This window comes from Oncorhynchus tshawytscha, linkage group LG02, assembly GCF_018296145.1.
Source record: "Oncorhynchus tshawytscha isolate Ot180627B linkage group LG02, Otsh_v2.0, whole genome shotgun sequence".
In the NCBI taxonomy this organism is placed as follows: domain Eukaryota; kingdom Metazoa; phylum Chordata; class Actinopteri; order Salmoniformes; family Salmonidae; genus Oncorhynchus; species Oncorhynchus tshawytscha.
The window spans coordinates 28534405-28548135 of NC_056430.1; the positions used below are offsets into that span (position 1 = coordinate 28534405).

General features: G+C 44.1%; 1 protein-coding gene across 8 annotated transcripts in view; it reads right to left on the reverse strand.

Annotated features, from left to right (window-relative positions):
* Positions 1-13731, reverse strand: part of kcnab2a (potassium voltage-gated channel subfamily A regulatory beta subunit 2a) — a 119185-nt gene that overhangs the window by 88185 nt on the left and 17269 nt on the right. For 3 of the 8 annotated variants that reach the window (XM_024374890.1, XM_024374889.2, XM_042296187.1), the window contains exon 2: positions 11235-11281. The exons of 2 other annotated variants lie outside the window; for them this stretch is intronic. The gene's annotated coding sequence lies outside the window, so the exon portion shown is untranslated. Of the gene's footprint in view, positions 1-11234; positions 11520-13731 lie in introns of those variants that run through there. 3 more of the 8 variants (XM_024374896.2, XM_024374894.2, XM_024374895.2) reach the window with 2 other exon arrangements.

Here is a 13731-nt window from a genome sequence, read left to right on the forward strand (position 1 = left end):
GCTGCCTGAGTGATGAACAGTCACAGGCCAAAGATGACGACTCACCAATCCTCAGCACCTCATTCTGCTTCTGTGATGGGCTATTGGCAAATCGCTCACATGTAACATGTTAGTTACAACACACAAACCACCGCATGCCATGTGTACTGTGTGCAAGACAGCCCACACACTATGTTCTTGGGCCTGGGAATTGCCAGGGACCTCAAAATACATATCATATCGCGATTCTATGTGTATTGCGATTCTATGTGTATTGCGATTCTATGTGTATTGCGATTCTATGTGTATTGCGATTCTATGTGTATTGCGATTCTATGTGTATTGCGATTCTATGTGTATTGCGATTCTATGTGTATTGCGATTCTATGTGTATTGCGATTCTATGTGTATTGCGATTCTATGTGTATTGCGATTCTATGTGTATTGCGATTCTATGTGTATTGCGATTCTATGTGTATTGCGATTCTATGTGTATTGTGATTCTATATGTATTGTGATTCTATATGTATTGTGATTCGATGTTGCAAACATTGATCACTATAGGTCTGCTTCAGAAGGACAAGAGACAGCCATGAGTCTCATTAGCCATGAGCCATGACAGCCATGAGTCTCCATTAGTGATAGAATTTTTTTTAAAGTGCTTAACACAAATTGGCTCCCTTTTTAAAAACAGTTACATAATCGGGATATTATTTACAATATATCATATTCTTTTGACAATATCGCAATATTGTTTTCACACTAATTGGCTGGACATGCACCAAAATGCCAGTATTTATCCATTATAGCTCTTTTTAAATAGCGAGTCACACTCGTTTTCTCATGTCTCTTGTCCCTCTGCAGCAGACATACGCTGAGCAATATGTTTGGAACATCAAATCGTAATAAAATCACAGTATCGAATCGCAACAAATATAGAAGCGAGAGAATCGCAATAGATATCATATTGGGAGGTCCCTGGCAATTCCCAGCCCTCGTGGCCATCAGTGGCTGGTGAGAGCTGCTTTCTCCATTGGTTATGGAGCAGTATGGCTAACCTCAGACCAATCGTTCTCCCTCTCACCAAACCAAAGGTGCGATATTAGATAGTGTTCCATAGTGTCAGTCCAGCTTCACACATGGCGTGTGATCGGTCACTGTACAGGGGACAGAGAGAAGTAATGTTTTTAAGAGACTGTAACCTTGTTTCCCTCACTGAGGCATCCGCCTACCTAGCCACCATACTCCTACTCCACTCATTTAAGTCCATAGTTTGGCAACATGATGTCTTCCATTTCAAACTGCTTTTGACTTCATTCTTATTTCTCGCACACACACACATACACCTTACAGTACCACCAACTACCACATACTGCAGCAAGGGAGAGAGGGCAGAGCAGAGGAGACAGACTGAAGATATAAGATCTCTGCATACGTGCGCAAAATGCACAGTCAGAGGTGACATAAAAATATCTGCTGCAAACAGATATGGTGGAGCGGAGCAGATCGATCAGATGGAAACCAGAAGAGCCCAGTGGAGAGGACAGTGATATAGCAGTGAATACGAGCATACATGGTTCATCTCCTCAACAACAAAACACTGACTATATTCCGAAGATTAAACCTGTATCAGACTATATTACACACACTTCTGCAAATCAGACCCCTGACATTACATACCTCATTTGTATTCTAGCCAGAGGGCACAGAGATTTGAGCTGAACAAACAATGTCGAATGAAATGGAACACTGGCAACCAGAGAGAGAGAGAGAGAGGGGGGGTGATGTCAAGGGGAGAAGGTGATTGTAAGAGCCCTTGTTTAGTGCCAGAGAGCTGTGGTTTCTGGGCTGGTCCTTTGCCCATAGGGCTGGGCACACAGCCTGTGAACACTGCCACTGCCCTGTTATATAAGAACCTGAGTGCCTCAGGCCAGGCCAAACAAACTTGGGAGAGGTGGAGAGTGGTTCTGACATTCAGGACAGCGTTATTGTTTAACTTGCCTGCTGGTTGGTTTTAGCTTTTGTGAAGTGAGCGAAGGAACCTGTGAGAGCAGAGAGAGAGTCACTGCAGCAGATAACGAGGCGCTCAAAAGAAACACACCTTCTGTTCTCCACCGTCGTCTTAGAAACACAGCCCTCCTAAATTATTCACACAGCAGCAGCTCTTTATACATCTTCGTCCTGTTGCTTTCCTCAACTTGACATAAGCCACTAGCACTGCCAGTGAGGAGGGAGGGATGGAATATTCTTCCCTCAGGTTGCTAGTACTTCGCCACAACCACTCTGATGGATGCCATTGTTAACTGAGGTGGGGGAAAGCAGAATGGTCCAGAATTCCTAATGAAATCTGCAGCAAATGCAGCCGGTGCCCGGGAAGTTCAGACCAACTGAACCAAGCTCCCCCAGAAGATATTTTCAGCCTGCGGCAACTGGCCAACACACACCTAGTGAAGGGAACAGTCCAGGGGGAAAACAGGAGGAGAAAGATACAAAAATGAATGGGAGAGAATAATGTTTTTTGATTTTTTAAAATTGCAGTTGAAGGGAGCTTGCCTGTCCAGTCAGCTGTTCTGGGTAGGGATGAGAGAGCAGCGTGGTCTGGAGGGAAGCCCTGTGCTGCTGCAGCATGGCTTTACAAACACACACAGGCAGACTAGGGCCATGCATCCCACTCAGTCTCCCAGTGGCAAGAGATCCATAGTTCAGTACACCAACATACATACACATCTAAAACACTTGTGACGGTGGTGGTGGTGGGGGGGGTTATGCATATCGGGATATTCTATATGAAGACATCATAAATTGAAAATGTCACAATATTAATTTTGCACTAGTTGGCTGTACTTGCACCAAAAGTCCAGTATGTATTTTTCCCATTGCTTGTTCTCAATCTTTTCAAATAGGGAGCCCATTTGTTTTCAGCTCTTATTTCCATGACTGATCAGAAATGTTTCTCTTGTCCCTCTGCAGCAGACATACGCTGAGCAATATGTTTGGAACAGAATGGCAATAAAATCACAGTATTGAATCGCAATACATAAACAAATTGTGAGTCGCAATACATATCGTATCGGCACCTAAGTATTATGATATCGTATCGTGAGGTCACTGGCAATTCCCAGCCCTATCTAAATTGTAGTATGTACACTGAATAATAACATAAGTGTTAGTCCCATGTTTCATAAGCTGAAATAAAAGAACCCAGAAATGTTCAATAAAGCACAAAAATCCATTTCTCTCTCAAATGTTCAGCACAAATTTGTTTACATCCCTGTTTGTGACCATTTCTCCTTTGCCAAGATAATCCATCCACCTGACAGGTGAGGCAAATCAAGAAGCTCAAACAGCATGATCATTACAAAGGTGCACCTTATGCTGGGGACAATAAAAGGCCATTGGAAAATGTGCAATTTTGTCATCACAACACAATGCCACAGATGTCTCAAGTTGAGGCAACAGAGCTGTTGCCAGAGAAGGGAATGTTAATTTCTCTACAATAAGCTGTCTCAAGTCATTTTAGAGCTAGTACACGTCCAACCGGCCTCAGAACCGCAGACCACATGTATGGCATCGTGTGGGCGAGAGGTGTGCTGATGTCAACGTTGTGAACAGAGTACCCCATAGTGGCAGGGGGGGGGGTTATGGTATGGGCAGGCATAAACTACGGACAACGAACACAATTTCTTTTTATATATTGCAATTTGAATGCACAGCGATACCATGACGAGATCCTGAGGCCCATTGTCGTGCCATTCAGTCGCCACCATCACCTCATGTTTCAGCATGATAATGCACAGCCACCATGTTTCAAGGATCTGTACACAATTCCTAAAAGCTGAAAATGTCCCAGTTTTTTCATAGCCTGCATACTCACCAGACATGTCACCCATTGAGTATGTTTGAGATCCTCTGGGATTGTGTACTAAAACGCATTCCAGTCCCCGCCAACATCCAGCAACTTCGCACAGGCATTAAAGGGACAACATTCCACAATCAACATCCTGATCAACTCTATGCGAAGGAGACGTCGTGCTGCATGAGGCAAATGGTGGTCACACCAGATACTGACTGGGTTTCAGATCCACACCCCTCCTTTTTTTAAGGCCATCTGACCAGATGCATATCTGTATTCCCAGTCATGTTAAATCCATAGATTAGGGCCTCTTGAATTGATTTCAATTAACTGATTTCCTTATATGAACTGTAACTCAGTAAAATGTTTGAAATTGTTTCATGTTCAGATTATATATTTTTTCAGTATACACGGGCCATTCCTGAGTGCACTGACAATCTGCCTCTGACACAGACCATCTGATTCAAATGGTCTCTACATGGCAGGCAGGCAGCTCAGAGGGAAGTTGTTCCTGGATCAGCTGTGGGACGGTACAGCACAGGCAGCCATGTCCCAGAAACACACACACTAAACAAAATCCTCAAGTGCACACACAATAAAAACACTGTGTTGGGTTTCATCTGTCTGATTTGATACATGTCCACACAACAGATGCCATCGCAGGGTCACTTTCCACATACGCACCACCACCGCAGGACAGGCCAGGCTCCCACTGCTCTTTTTAATAAGACACCCCTCTGACTCACTACGTCCAACACAATCCATTTAGCATAGGAAGTGAACAGGTTCATCTTTCAGCCTGCTGTATAAAAAGAACATATACAAAGAGAGCTCTGATGTACGCTGCAAGTGCATGTTGCCGACTGAAAGCCAAGCAGGTACCCCTAGCAGCACAGTGTGTGTGTCATGGTCCATGACGAGAGGAGAGGAAATGGAATTCTTCCTTGGGGGTTATCATCATCATCATCACCGTGTTTGTGGCCACATGCCTGAGGCCTGGCTGTAACCTGTGTCACAGACAATCAATGTGTGGAGCCTGGCAAGTGCTGGTTTCCCAGTCTATTTCTGGGCTGTAGTGTTAGAACATGACTACTGCTAGAGTGCAAGTCTGTGTTTCACAATAAGAGAATAGACCACTGTTCTGTGTCACAGTGAAACAGTATAGGGTAGTGTGACAGGACTAGACGTCAAACACTTCAAATGTACCCAATGTTGGACAAAGAGTTGAGGTGCATCAATATGAATGGAACCTCTTTCTGATCAATGTGAATGCCGCACTGTTCTCAGATATTTTCTAATGTGAAAAAATTTGTAAGTCAAAGTGAATTGGTGAGTGTCAGTTTTACAAAGGACACAAAACAGGCTATTGCGTGATAGTGAATTACATCTGTGTACAGAAAGTAAGCCACTCTGCATATTTCTGTTTGTATAAAGACAGTATCTGTGTGTATCCATCAGTGTATGACTATCAGTGTGAATATCAGTGAGACATCCTCTGTGCTGTCAGGCTGTGTTCCACATGTCCACAGGCTGCCAGTGCCACTGAGCTACAGTTTCAATGTGTCCTCTATCTCTCCCCCTTACTGGACCTGGCTGGCAGTCCCCAAATCCATGAGACAGCACAGAGCCAAGGTGGTGTGGGTCACACATCAAACACACACTCCACGTAACAGAACAAACAGGCAGGCCCAGCCCATTGGTGAGTTGTCATGCAGCTCTGCAATGATTGGTCAGAGACCAGCCGCAGAGCAGTAAGCTATAGCTTTACTCAGCAATAAAGTAACGCTGCCCCGCCCTTCTCCACAAAGCCTCCCTTTGTTTATATCTCTCTCATACGCTTGCTTTCCTTCTAACTTGAAGTGTTCTCTCTCATTTCTCCTTCCCCGTGTTCTGCCAGCTCTGGTGTTGTAACCCTATGCACAGCTCACACTGCAGCAGAGCAGACAGTAGATCTGTGAGCCCTACAGTAGATCTGTGAGCCCTCCATCGTGGCATTCTCCTTCACACTTTGGGCTGTCAATGTCTGACAGCCTTTCCTGTATACTGGGACAGTGGCCGTGTCCAAATTCACATACTTGCGTTGTAAATTGTAATGCGTTTAATAGTATGTATGTGACATTTCAAAAATCAAGAATAGTTTAAATGACCAGATGTCATACAGTAGTCATTTCAGCTATGACAACAGCTGATCAATTAGATAAGATGCACTACCGAAATCAACAAATGGCAGGAAACAACGCAATTGCGCATGAAACATTCTCAGTATGAGAAAAAAATAACGTTTTATAGTATGAATTTTCAAAAATCGTGTGTGTTAAATGCCAGGATGTTAAACCAATTTAGTCTTTTCATCAGGTAGAATTTCACAGCCACAACGCATTAGAAGAGGGGGGGGCTGTGAGTTTTTGATAGCTAGATCAAGTAAACAATTTGGAAGACGGCGAAAAGCAAAGCGTCGGCAGTGGTGTTCAAATGTAAGTCGTTTTTGTTCTCCTTAAAATGGACTATTTCATCATAACGTTACATCTTTGAAAACAGATCTACCGCCTGCCGTGCCTTTAGCTTGCTATAGTGCCTTCAGAAAGTATTCAAACCCCTTGACTTTTCCCAAATTTTGCTGTGTTACAGCCTGAATTTAAAGTTGATTAAATAAGAGATTTTGTGTCATTGGCCTACATACCCCAGAATGTCAAAGTGAAATTATGCTTTTAGAAATGTTTACAAATGAATTAAAAATGGAAAGCTGCAATAACAAGTCAATACGTATTCAACCTCTTATGGAAAGCCTAATGAAGTTCAAGAGTAAACATTTGCTTAACAAGTCACATAATAAATTGCACGGACTCACTGTGTGCAATAGTGGTTAACATGATCTTTGAGTGACTATCTCTGTACCCCACACATACAGATAATTGTAAGTTCCCTCAGTCAAACAGTCCACTTCAAAAAACAGAATTACAACCAGAGGGGTTTTCCAATGCCTCGCAAAGGGGTTTATATGTCAACATTGAAAAGCCAAAATTGAATATCACTTTGCACATGGTGAAGTTATTAATTACACTTTGAATGGTGTATCAATACACCCAGTTACTACAAATATACAGGCGTCCTTCCTAACTCAGTTGCCAGATAGGAAGGAAACCGCTCAGGGATTTCCCCGTGAGGCCAATGGTGACATTAAAACAGTTACAGGGTCTAATGGCTGTGATAGGAGAAAACTGAACATGGATCAACATTTTAGTTACTCCACAATACTAACCTAGTTGACAGAGTGAAAAGGAAGCCTGTACAGGATAGAAATGTTCAAACCATGCACCCTGTTTGCAACAAGGGACCAAAGTAACACCGTAAAAATGTCAAAAAATGTCAATGTATTGCACCCACTTGGGTGATGCCTCAGCAGCTATAGACGCCAGAAAGCTCACCACATACAGTTCAAAGTAATAGCCAGTCGTCTTCATTACAAGCCCTCTGCCTCATCACTGCATTCCACTACTGTATCTCCCATTGCTCTCAAGCTTCAGGTGACTCTTCAGTTTATAGGCCTACTTAGGTGTAGACCTACTCAAGTTTACTCTAAAGACGTTCTAAATGCTATCTACTTAGCTAATGTTACCCCAAAACAACACAAAAAGATCACTGGGTGGGGCATAGGTGATCCTTTCCGATTCATGAAGCCTCAACTGATTCTGAAGACAAAAAAAAAAAAGTGTTTGACTGAAAAAATATTTTGAACGGTCATCCACCTCGGAATTGCAAGTAAGAAACTCGGCAATCATTCTAGAGCTCCGACTTCGCCGACCTGAAGTTTCCGAATTCCCAGTGGTCTTGAATGCACCAAAAGTAGTATATTTCGGCCGTGGCATACTTTATACTAAACAGTATGTGCTAAATAGTACGATTAGTACACAGTTTAAATAAGTAGTAGGCAAGCCAAATTTCAGACTCCGCCAGTGTCTATTTGGAGGCTACTGTATAGATCTCAGATTGCCCCAGCAGGGAGTGACATGCTGTAGCTTTTGTGTATCACTGTGCTGGAGCTAACTGGAGGCCCTGCAGCTAAATAACATCCATTAGTCCGAGTTGAGGGATGCGTGGCAAAACAAGCAAAAGCACACGGCAGTGACATGAACCAGGCATCTGCTCTGTACATATTGCCTTTATCCCTCAGGGATATTGAGAGAACCTCAACCCCCTATTGACACAGAGCCCTGCACTACACTACCTAGGGCCAGCACAGAGAAGACTGACAGTAGGGGCCCATATGTTTCAAGCATCTCAGAGTAGTAGGGCTGATTTAGGAACAGGTTTGTCTTTTAGATCAATGATTACATGGACGGACCTGATCCTAGAACAGACCCAGAGAGCACACATACAGTAGAGACGTAGAATCCACAGACCACACTGAGCTGTTCTAATCAATCTGAAGCCACCGTGTCAGGAGCAGACATTTCCCTTATAACTCACATCACAAAATGCCATTGTCACATAAGTGACGTGTCTAAACCACACTAGATCATCATTCAGCATCACAAAATATTGCCTAGCAGCTGTACTTCACCAGGCAGGACCAGCACACCCTGTATAAAGAAGTACCACGGTGTTCAAAGTATACTGTACACACAGCAGAATTCACATGGCTTTTATATACACTGTAGTCAATAGCATAAGTGATGTGTGGATTAGACTATGTGAATTTATTCATATAGGCTACTAGTCAGAATGTACCTACTATTGGATCCCAAGTCAAACATTGCACTTTCTGCATTGGAACAGACAAGTTAGTCATTATCACACGTGAAGAAGCTGGGTAGGAAATTCTGAGAATGAATGTCATTTCTGTGACTTGTGAAAGTGGAAGTGTGGAGAGATGACTGCTGTGTGCAGGGCTGGGCCAGGGTCTGCTGCAGTGCGATATACAGCTAGGCCCCCTGTGAGGTGTGAACACTTCCAATTCTGATCAGCTCCGTCAGTGTCTGAGTGGGAGGTTGAGATTACTACACCACCCCAGAAAACATCAAAATGACTTTACCACGGAGGTCATTCATATGGCAATTGGCCATGCAGAGCTTCTACATTCTCATTAAGAGTTCAGTCAGACAATTCAATTCAGAAAAGTGTTAGTAATGCATCTGAACTGAGTATTTACCATTGCTCAAGGTTATTTTGGCCTTACCTTGCATTACTTGTTTCAGTCCAGTCAGGACAAGGTGCCAAAAATGTTGAGTGGAGCTGAGCCCATCCAGCAGCTACGTCTACACTAAGCACTTTATCACTGGGAATCAATTAAGCCTTTTATTAGCCACGACATCCTCCTGCTTCCACTGAACGGCTATATTTTAGTGCTTGGCTCACTGTCATCAGGGTGATTTTAAAACCTATGAAGACAGAGTCCTGCCACACAGCATGGAGTGTGAGGCGCTGGCACAGCATTATGACAACAGCAGTAAGGGCCCTCTAGGCCACTCGGGGACCAAACCCTACAGCGAATCCAGCACTGGAAGACGCATTCTGTAGAAACTGGACGAAGCAATGTACTCAATAGGCCTGGTATCATGACACTTTTTAGTCAGTGAAAATTCATAGCAGGCATAACACAGCCTAGCTATTGGCATCCTCAGAAGAACACCAGGAGGAAGCTTCCTCTGGGGAAGCCGTTCTTTTCTGGCCGTGTGAACTCCGTTTCCTGGGAAACAACAAACAGTATCGTCACAGAGCCAAACCAGTGTGAGGCTGTCTGTCGCCCTCTGAAAGAACACAGTAATCACATCACACTAATCCAACAGAGCTGGAACCGAGCTGAGGCTAGCTAGCGGAATCCTCAGTGAGGACAGAGAAAAGTCAACTGCAGGTCATTGGTATTTTACCCACCCACAATTTAGGTGACCAATGAGGTAATACAGAGTGGTCTTGTTAAGATGTACTGGTTAAGATGCACAGAAGGCAGTACGTAGCACTGACAGAGCAAGAGGGTCATTGAGTTGCATTAAGTTTGCTGTATAACTGTCAAGGTATACAGCTCTGCTGAACACTTCAGAGTACACGTTACACCTAAGAGGGACATATAAACCCCTCCCACAGTGGGTTGCTGTTTAGACTACTATGCATCACAGCCACAGAGGGCTGAGGAAGAAAACACACCTGCTGGGCAGATGTGTGACAGACAATATATATATATATGTATGTATGGCCAATGAAGAGCGCTAATGACGTGAGACAGGCCACTACCTCTCAACTAGAGGATTATTACAGAGCTCTGTTTAGGGATGTCTCCCTCATGAGCATCCAGGAAGTTCTCCTCTGTGGGAGTACTGTACATCAGCCTGGTCATCCCTCAGCAGTCTGCTGCTGCTGCACAGTACGTCGGTCTCTGAAGACTACAAAGATCAGCTATAACACATCTACTTCCAATTACACCCAGTGTTCCTCTCCAATGTCCTATAGAAGGCCTCGTCAAGGCCGACCGAACATCACAGCTTTACAGTGTTAATGTTGGCTAAATGCATCACACAGTCTGTCATCTCAATATATTTATAACCGCGCACAAAACATTAACGAAATTGTCATAACATTGCTGTCATACTAACTGTATAACTGACAACCACTTTCTGCAAGGCTGGTGTAAAAACTCACCTAAGGATATTCAGTATCAAAACAGAGATCTGCCTTGCTCTCCGTTCTCTGCTGCTGCTGGCTACATGCAACAACTTACTGCACCAAACCCCTGCAGCCAGCCTCTCCTGCGCTGCTCACCCCAGCCTTGGACAAGAGCCCAGAGGAAGCCTCAACACCACTGTCAGCTGCTACAGCCCCAGCATGAGAAGGTGATGGAATAACCCACAGCCAGCCTGCCACAGCCAACTGTCACAACCGCTGGACTACAAACATCACAACATTAGAAAATCAGGTTATTTACATGTCTTGCTGGGGTGTGTTGCATAAAGACGACATTGTCTGCAACAGATGGGCACTGAAGCATTGACAGAAGCAGGTAAGGGTTCCGGCTCAAAACTCACCACTCAGTACAGACTGTGTGCATTTGTGTCGTGCGTGTACCCTCACAGCAAAGCTATTTTAAGGTGGTTCTCTATAAATCCCACAGCATGGCCAGTCCCCGGGATTAATTTAAGAGGACAGGTCATGCATAAAACATGAGACAGACCGAGAGAGAGAGTGGGGAGACAGAGCAGAAATACACCCAGTGTCATATGGTATGCACAGACGCCTCTCAGTGAAGCAAGAGCAACAAACCAAAGACTAGATCCATACGATGCTAATTACTGATGAATTGTATGTCATCTGCTGTGCTACAAGCACACACACTGAGGGAATGAGATAAGAGAAAGGGAAAGAGATGAAGGAGAGCGGCGCCTCAGCCACGATGCTGTAGTCTAACACCTACCTCTGCTCAGTGGTGCTTGCTACTGCTCAGGCAGCGATCTGATCCTCCTGACGTAGGGATGGGATGGAGGAAGAGCAGAGCAGGAACGGTTCAGCAAGATTCCAAGAAGGAGAGAGAGACAAGAGGAGAGTGGATGAATGAGACAGGACTGGTGGATGGCTCCCCTCTAGTATGCGTTCCTGTGTCAGTGGTTATGTTACTGAGTGACAGAGAGAATGAGCATGAGACAGCTAGAAAGAGACCGGGAGAGATAGAGAGAGGGAGAGAGAATGAATGTGTGTGTGATGAGTGAACCTTGCGAGTCAGTGAGAGTCACTGAGAACAGATGCATTAAAAGGCACCCCCTACCTCCCTCACACCTTTTTCACTGTCAGCAGCACTGGAGTAAGCATGCGGGGGGACAGGGGGAGAGAGCAAGAAATGGATCGAGTGTGATAAAAATAAAAAAAGGAAGCGGGAATCGGCTTTGTCCAATATTAATTAATTAAAGCGATGATTGGAGAGAACGGAGACAATGGCAGGGAACCATTTTCTCAGAGACAAGGGCAAGGCTTGTAGCTCATCACTGAAGCACAAAAAAGCCTTGAGCGGGTTCAAAGCCTGGCTGACACTGCATTATTTTTCCCTTTTTCCAGAGAGAAAACACAGCAATTAGGCTACACAATCTGACTGCCTTTCTTCTCAAAGCATTACATGAAATCTTGTATTAGACGGAGAACAAGGGCTGCAAACTACGCAATCCTTTTTGGCATCTGGTTTGAGGGGTATAGTAGTAGCGGTGTACACTGACTCGATGACTGCGTTCATCAGGAAGTGCATAGACAATGTTGTTCCTACTGTGATGATTAGAACTCATCCAAACCAAAAACACCACATTTAACCATGGCATGGTGACTGGGGATATGCATGGATGTGTACAAAACAGACCGACTATGACATCAGAAAGGCAATCAGAGGCAAAATGACAGTACAGGGAGAAAGAGTCGCAATTCAACTGCTCAGACACCGATGTGTATGTGGCAGGGACTCCAGATAGTCATGGATTATAAAAAGGGCAAGCCAGCCACATCGCAGACACCGATGCCTCGATTCCAGATAAGCTGAACACCTCCTTCACCCGCTTCGAGGAAAACAATGTCAGGCCACTAATGCGGCCCCCCCACAAGCACTGTGTGCCTTTGTTCTCAGTGGCCGACATGAGAAAGTCATTTAAGTGTATTAACCCTCGCAAGGCTGCCGGCCCAGAGGGCATCCCAAGCCGCATCATCAGAGCATGTGCAGCCCAGCTGGCTGGAGTGTTTACGGACATATTCAATTTCTCCATTTCCCAGTCTGTTGGTCCCACTTGCTTCAAGATGTCCACACCGATACCGATTATTGGAGGACCCCAAAAAAAAGCTGAAACCCGATTAATCAGCCGATTTCTTTTTATTTGTAATAATGACAATTACAATACTGAATGAACACTTATTTTAACTTAATATAATACATCAATAAAATCAATTTAGCCTCAAATAAATAATGAAACCTGTTCAATTTGGTTTAAATAATGCAAAAAGAAAGTGTTGGAGAAGAAAGTAAAAGTGCCATGTAACAAAGCTAACGTTTAAGTTCCTTGCTCAGAACATGAGAACATATGAAAGCTGTTGGTTCCTTTTAACATGAGTCTTTAATTTTCCCAGGTAAGAAGTTTTAGGCTGTAGTTATTATAGGACTATTTCTCTCTATACGATTTGTATTTCATACACCGTTGACTATTGGATGTTCTTATAGGCACTTTAGTATTGCCAGTGTAACAGTATAGCTTCCGTCCCTCTCCTCGCCGCTACCTGGGCTCGAACCAGGAACACATCGACAACAGCCACCCTCGAAGCAGCGTTACCCATGCAGAGCAAGGGGAAGAACTACTCCAAGTCTCAGAGGGAGTGATGTTTGAAACGCTATTAGCACGCACCCCGCTAACTAGCTAGCCATTTCACATCGGTTACACCAGCGTAATCTCGAGAGTTGATAGGCTTGAAGTCATTAACAGTGCAATGCTTGAAGCATTGCGAAGAGCTGCTGGCAAAACGCAGGAAAGTGCTGTTTGAATGAACGCTTACGAGCCTGCTGCTGCCTATCATCGCTCAGTCAGACTGCTCTATCAAATCATAGACTTGATTACACACAGCAATACGAGCATTAGGTCATTAATATGGTCGAATCTGGAAACTATAATTTCGAAAACAAATTGTTTATTCTTTCAGTGAAATACGGAACCGTTCCGTATTTTATCTAACGGATGGCATCCCTAAGTCTAAATATTGCGGTTACATTGCACAACCTTCAATGTTGTCATAATTACATAAAATTCTGGCGAATTAGTTCGCAATGAGCCAGGAGGCCCAAACTGTTGCATATACCCTGACTTTGCGTGCAATGAACCCAAGAGAAGTGACACAATTTCACCTGGTTAATATTGCCTGCTAACCTTTCTTTTAGCTAAATATGCAGGTTT